Source organism: Euphorbia lathyris, chromosome 2 (assembly GCF_963576675.1).
Source record: "Euphorbia lathyris chromosome 2, ddEupLath1.1, whole genome shotgun sequence".
NCBI lineage: Eukaryota > Viridiplantae > Streptophyta > Magnoliopsida > Malpighiales > Euphorbiaceae > Euphorbia > Euphorbia lathyris.
This window is the reverse complement of record NC_088911.1, coordinates 34,197,243-34,203,265: the sequence shown is the minus strand read 5'-3', so window position 1 is coordinate 34,203,265 and position 6,023 is coordinate 34,197,243. Positions and strand designations below refer to the sequence as shown.

Here is a 6,023-nt window from a genome sequence, read left to right as displayed (position 1 = left end):
TTTTATTTGTTTAGTTTTAAACAAAATTATTTCAATTTTAATAACTTATTGCAACCGCTGTCAGCTAACAATTTAAGCAAATAACCTTAATGTAATATTAGTACATATTGAATTACAAATACAAAGTGGTCTATGCTCTTTCTTTCAATCTAAATCTAATAATTTATAGCATTTAAAATCTGCATACATCGAAATGAGCAATTTTGAGTAGAAAAAGGAAGAAATAAGGCCCAAGCAAGAAACAAATGGAAGCAGTCCTTGCTCATAATCAGCAAAAAAGTCCACCAAGTACTCCATCACATTCATACGGCCTAGTGTTTCGACTTTCGAGCCTAAACTTATGTGAATTTTGTAATTTTATGAACGCCTAATACACAAATAACTTCCAGAACTTATCTACATATTGCAACTGCCCCCTCTAACTTTCAATTGTAATAACTTACCCTTTAAACTTATCCAATTGTAAAACATAACCCCAAATTGGGATTTTTTTTACCTCGTACTTGAAGCAATCGTAAAAACGTTTTTCCGGATTTGTATCACGCCAAAGATCTGATTATCACACTCCACGAGCGCTGTAGCTTTTGTATTTCACGTGTTTCTTCGATTGCAGTCCATGTCAGCAATTTGGGGTTATATTTTACAATTGGACAAGTTTGATAGATAAGTTGTTACAATTGAAAGTTTAGGAGGGCAGTTGCAACATTGGGATAAGTTCAGTGGTTATTTGTGTACTGGGCCTTTTATGAACAACTTAAACTCACATGACTTTTTTTATTGTATATAGTTGCTTCTTATAAGAAGAATAGCTTATTGCAAAGGCAAAGCCTATTTTTTTTAATTTATCTGATTACTCGATCGAGTTTAGTTAGATATTTTTAAGTGATTGTTCTCTCAGTTAAAATTTTCTGTTTATACTAAGAATCGAACTCGAAACTTAACTTAAGCGACTAGAGATATTTTCCACCAATTAATTTGGTAGGAAAAGTGTATTTTAAGACTTCTAAATTTGATTATTTATTTTATTACTCTTTATAATTAATTTTTATATTTTTGGAGCACAATTACAATCGAATTTATTACTAAAAAGTCAATTATTGTACAAAAAAGTCAATAATTATGTAATAAAATAATTTTAGAACGGTTATGTTGGATTTTGTTAGAGTTATATGATTCTTTTTAATTATTTTATGTTGTAAATTGTTATTTGAAAAAACCGTTTACTGGTTTAAGTTATGATTAACTTGTTAAACAATGTTGATTAAAAGAGAAATTTGAAATTCTTTCATTTCGGCTGCTGTTTAACGGATATGGGTATTGTCGTCTGACAAATTTGGTTTTGTCTTGTCCTTTGACAAGTTTCTTCTTCTTTTTTTCAATTTTTGCATTAAAAGTTCTTTTTTCATCAATGACGTCATCAACTAATCACTCTAGAGAATTTATTCTAGCTAAGATGAGAGCTTTTCAAGAAAATCTCAATCCTCAACTAGCTAAGGCCATGACCGTCAAAGAAGCTTTAAGTTGGATTAAGATGCACCGTCCTAATGAGAAAATTCAAATTCAATCGTATTGTCTCGTCATAGTCAAGACAATTCAAATGAGTTTAGAAGGTCCTTCGTATTTAGTTGAGATGATTTCTGGTTGTATTCATTTATTACGAGATTTAGAATTGTTCTCTATCCCCTTTATTAAACGTTCAACGAATTTGGTTGTCCATAGTCTAGCAAAAATGATAAATTTTGTGTCTGTTCGGGATGAATGAGTATATCCACCACAATTTCTTTGATAATATTTTTTCATCTGATTTATTGTTTAAAAAAAAATTAGAAGTGTTATGCATAAAAAAAAAAAAAAAAAAAAAGCATAAATGCAGATGGTGATAATGCATTTTGGCCTATTGCAAGTGAAATCTTGATAGCATGTGAACAGATGACTTTTGGAATGGATATATCATATATGCAGAAAATGATTGGATTGGATAGACTAGGTGTAACTATAACAGTAAATAAAACCATATAATATAATAATAATAATAATGGATGAAGAACAAGTGTAAATGTGGGATAGTGAGGTTGTAAACTAATAATAAGAAAAGAAGGGTGTTGTGTCAGCCTTTTACAACTTTGATTTGTTGAAAGTGTTGTTTCTCTCTCTAAATACAGGGAAGCAGAGAGAGAGATCATGTGGAAGTGGAAAGACTAAAGAGAGCACTTCAGAGAAGGCACATGATGACATGAGTAATAGCCAATAAGGCACTCCATTCCTCATGTCTTATTAACATCCATCTCTCTTATATGGCCCATCTTTTTTTTCTTATCATCTTCACTTCTTTTGTCTTTGGAAAAAATATATATTATTATATAAGTAACGGATTTATGATTCACTAATATACGTGTTTCGAGTGTTATCTAATGACGTATAAATGTTTAATTGATAATTTAAACCATATACGCAGTTTTATGGAACTTTCGGTAACCAGTGTATACTAAGTCTTCACCTGCCTCCTCTGCAGTGAAAGGCCCAGAAACTTTCAAGAGGGTTGGCAATATCTTATAGAATGTCTTATAAAGCGATAAATCCACATAAAACAATAAGAATTTAGACGAATTAAAAACCATATCATTTTAAACAGTTTTAAGAGAATATAGATTACTGTTGATAAGTTTAGGAAACATGTCATTTAAACAAATTCAGGTGACTAATATACCACTTTAACCAAGTTCGGAAACTAACGAAATACCTGGCAGTGGAGGAATCATCTTTTAACAGTTGTGGAACCACATAGGCGGGACAACTAGGAGTGGGCGGCTGCTACTCTTCGCATGTCCCCTTCTACATCTGCCACTACCCCTCTGAATCTATCCTTGATTATATCCTTCATTTTTTTTTATTAAGGTTGTAAAAAATGTTCGGTGGTAGTCGCACAAAGTCAATAATAGTTAATCAGATATTAGTCGGAGATTAAATCGAACTTGATGATTTTTTGTTAGTTCAGGGATCTGATTGATGATTTTAATAGTTTACGATCCTAATAAACTTTGAAGCTTTAGTTTGGGGATCCAAATGGGTATTATGTCAAAAATAATAATGTAAAATGATTTAATATTGAAAAAAAGCATGTATATTTGTAATATATATCCTTAAAATAGAAAACATCAACATTTCAACATTAATATAATTGAAACTATTCAAATAAGTAAAAAATAATGTTCATCTGTAATATAATTCAAGAAAAACGATGCAACAATATTCTTAAAGTCATAAATCATATAATGGAAACAATTCAAAAATGCAATTAAATAAAATATGTGAAAATAATAAATACAATTTACCAACAATCATATGATAATGCTCAAACGTGAATTATAATAAAGTAAAAAGAAAGTAATAAAATATATTTTTTCGATTATGGCCTAGGTACCATCAAATGGTAAAAAAATGTCTAGATGACCTAATCGGAAAAAATCCAAACAAATTCTCTATTTCGGATACCTAGGCAATTCCAGCCAGGGGTGGAGAGGGTCGGCCGACCCTCCGGTCCCACTGGAAACCCTAGAGAGGGGTTTTCCTCCCTTGCTCCGCCAAGGGCGGCCGACCATGGCTCAAGCCCTTCCAGCCAGCCATGGCCGTACATGATGAAGATGGTTCTGTAATCATCTTCTTCGGGGTTTTTTAGGATTGATGTTGCACAAAACAACGCCGCTTTGTGCAGAATCAACTTAAAAGAAACTTCTTTTTCTTTTCTACTCATGTGAACCAAAGACAAGAAAAGAAAGAGAAGGAGATTTGCTTGAAAGAGGAATAAAAATTCCCTAACCTCACCCTTTTTATTCTCACACAAACTCAAGTAAGTTGTCTATTTTTTATTATTTATTTTATTTTTAAGTTTTTTATGAGTTTTAAATTATGAATTTCTAAGGATTTCTAATTTATTTAATTAGTGAATTGAATTGAATTAAATTTGTGATATTTAGTGATTTTTTTAATAAAGATTAGGACGAGCGAGTCCGGGGGCGGGATATCCCAGCTAGGCTGGCACATCAGCCCTTAAGACCCGCAAACCTGGAATCAAATAAAAGGAAAAAAGTTCATACAAAGAGAGGAAATTAACAAAAACGAAAATGAGGAGCATTACAAATATCGTCTAAAACAAAAGAGTGACAAAAGGTCGGGGATGACGGCCACCAGCAGATGCCAGAGGTTGTGACTCCGTAGCGGGCGAGGGCGTCTGCAGTCCAGTTCCCCTCTCTGTAAATGTGGGTAATGCCAATCTCCATCTTCGAGCATTTGTGCAAGCATTTAAGCCATCGTTGCCGAATCTCCTAGGGAACTTTCCGTTGAGCGTTGCCTAACTAAATCCACCACATACAATGAGTCTGATTCAATCCACAACTTGGTCCAACCCATTTCCCACGCGATATCAACCGCGAAGACGACAACTAAGATCTCAGCGATAAAAGCAGGAGTCGAGGCAATTGGGAACGCAAAGCAACCACGAGGAAATCCCCTGTCAGTACCGAAAATACCACCGACACCAACAGGGCCAACGGGAGACAATGAAGATCCATCGGTATTGACTTTTAGCCAGCTAACAGGTGGCGGAATCCATCTTACACAGAAAATTCGTTGTATAGGAGGAGGATTCGACGGGATATCTAGACTTATCAGTGCCCTGCGATCATAAAGGCTGGAACAGGTTCCTCACCACAATCTGTTTGTTTCCCGGGCCCCGAAGCCTTATGATCAAATTTTATGTTAGGGATTTTGATTAAATTGAATTGGTGAATTGAATTGAATTGGTGATATTTAGGGATTTTAATTTTAGGGTTTTAGGGATTTTGATTGAATTGAATCGAATTGGTGATATTTAGATATTTTAGTTTTAGGATAAAACTAAATAGAATCCTATTAGTTTAGGTATTTTTAGATTTTAGCTCAAATCAATTACTAGTGAACAATGAAAATACCGAAAAAAAATTCAGAACAACTTTTGTATATAAATACATTTTCAGTAGGAATCAAATTCTTGCGGAAAAAAAATCCACATATAGTAGACCCCGAAGTTGGAGCCCTAGCTCCGCGGCTAATTCAAACAGTTGTTTTTTTTAACACCGACTTGTTGATTATAGTTATAAATATTAAGATTTTAGTACTAATAAAAAAAACTTAAATCTAAATTTGAAATTTTTATTTTTAACGTGTTAGAAAAATGTATTTAATATATTTGATATATTTTAGTATTAATAAAAAAAATTCAGAACAACTTTTGTATATAAATACATTTTCAGTAGGAATCAAATTCTTGCGGAAAAAAAAAATTCCACATATAGTAGACCCCGAACTTGGAGCCCTAGCTCCGCGACTAATTCAAACAGTTGTTTTTTTAACACTGATTTGTTGATTATAGTTATAAATATTAAGATTTTAGTAATAAAAAAAACTTAAATCTAAATTTGAAATTTTTATTTTTAACGTGTTAGAAAACTGTATTTAATATATTTGATATAACTACACCAAAATTGTAAAAACATTATTTTAAATTATAAAAAAAATATAATTTTAATTACAAATAAGTAAAGTAGTATTCTTTTTACTAAATTTAATGTTCAAATAAATACTTAATAGTGTTTTATAATTGACTCAATTGAAAGAGTAGGAACTCAATCAGTAGAAAAAAAGATAGAGGTTTTTTAAAAAACAAAATTGAAAAAAGCGTCCGACCTGCCGGATTCGAACCAGCGACCTAAGTATATCAGCATACAACTACAGTCCTCCGCTCTACCAACTGAGCTAAGGTCGGAATTGTTAAAAATAAATAGTTTTTAATATATGTATTCTATTTCAGTCAAATTCATTTTCATTTATTGTATAAGAAAGAATGAATATCCTGCTTCAATAATGCATATAGGTCGTCGTGGCCAACTCTGTATGGTGCTTCGTTTTCATATTCTTTTGCAGCTATTGCCTACTAGATATGTCTTTTTTTTTTTTAAGGTATGGTACTCCTCCTTTTGATTTTGATG

General features: G+C 32.2%; 1 non-coding gene across 1 annotated transcript; it reads right to left on the bottom strand.

The window, feature by feature from the left end:
* Window positions 1–5,715: 5,715 nt before the first annotated feature.
* On the bottom strand, window positions 5,716–5,800 carry TRNAY-GUA (transfer RNA tyrosine (anticodon GUA)). The gene is given in 2 exon segments: window positions 5,716–5,751; window positions 5,764–5,800. It is a non-coding gene; the product is annotated as a tRNA-Tyr (tRNA).
* Between the last annotated feature and the right edge of the window lie 223 nt (window positions 5,801–6,023).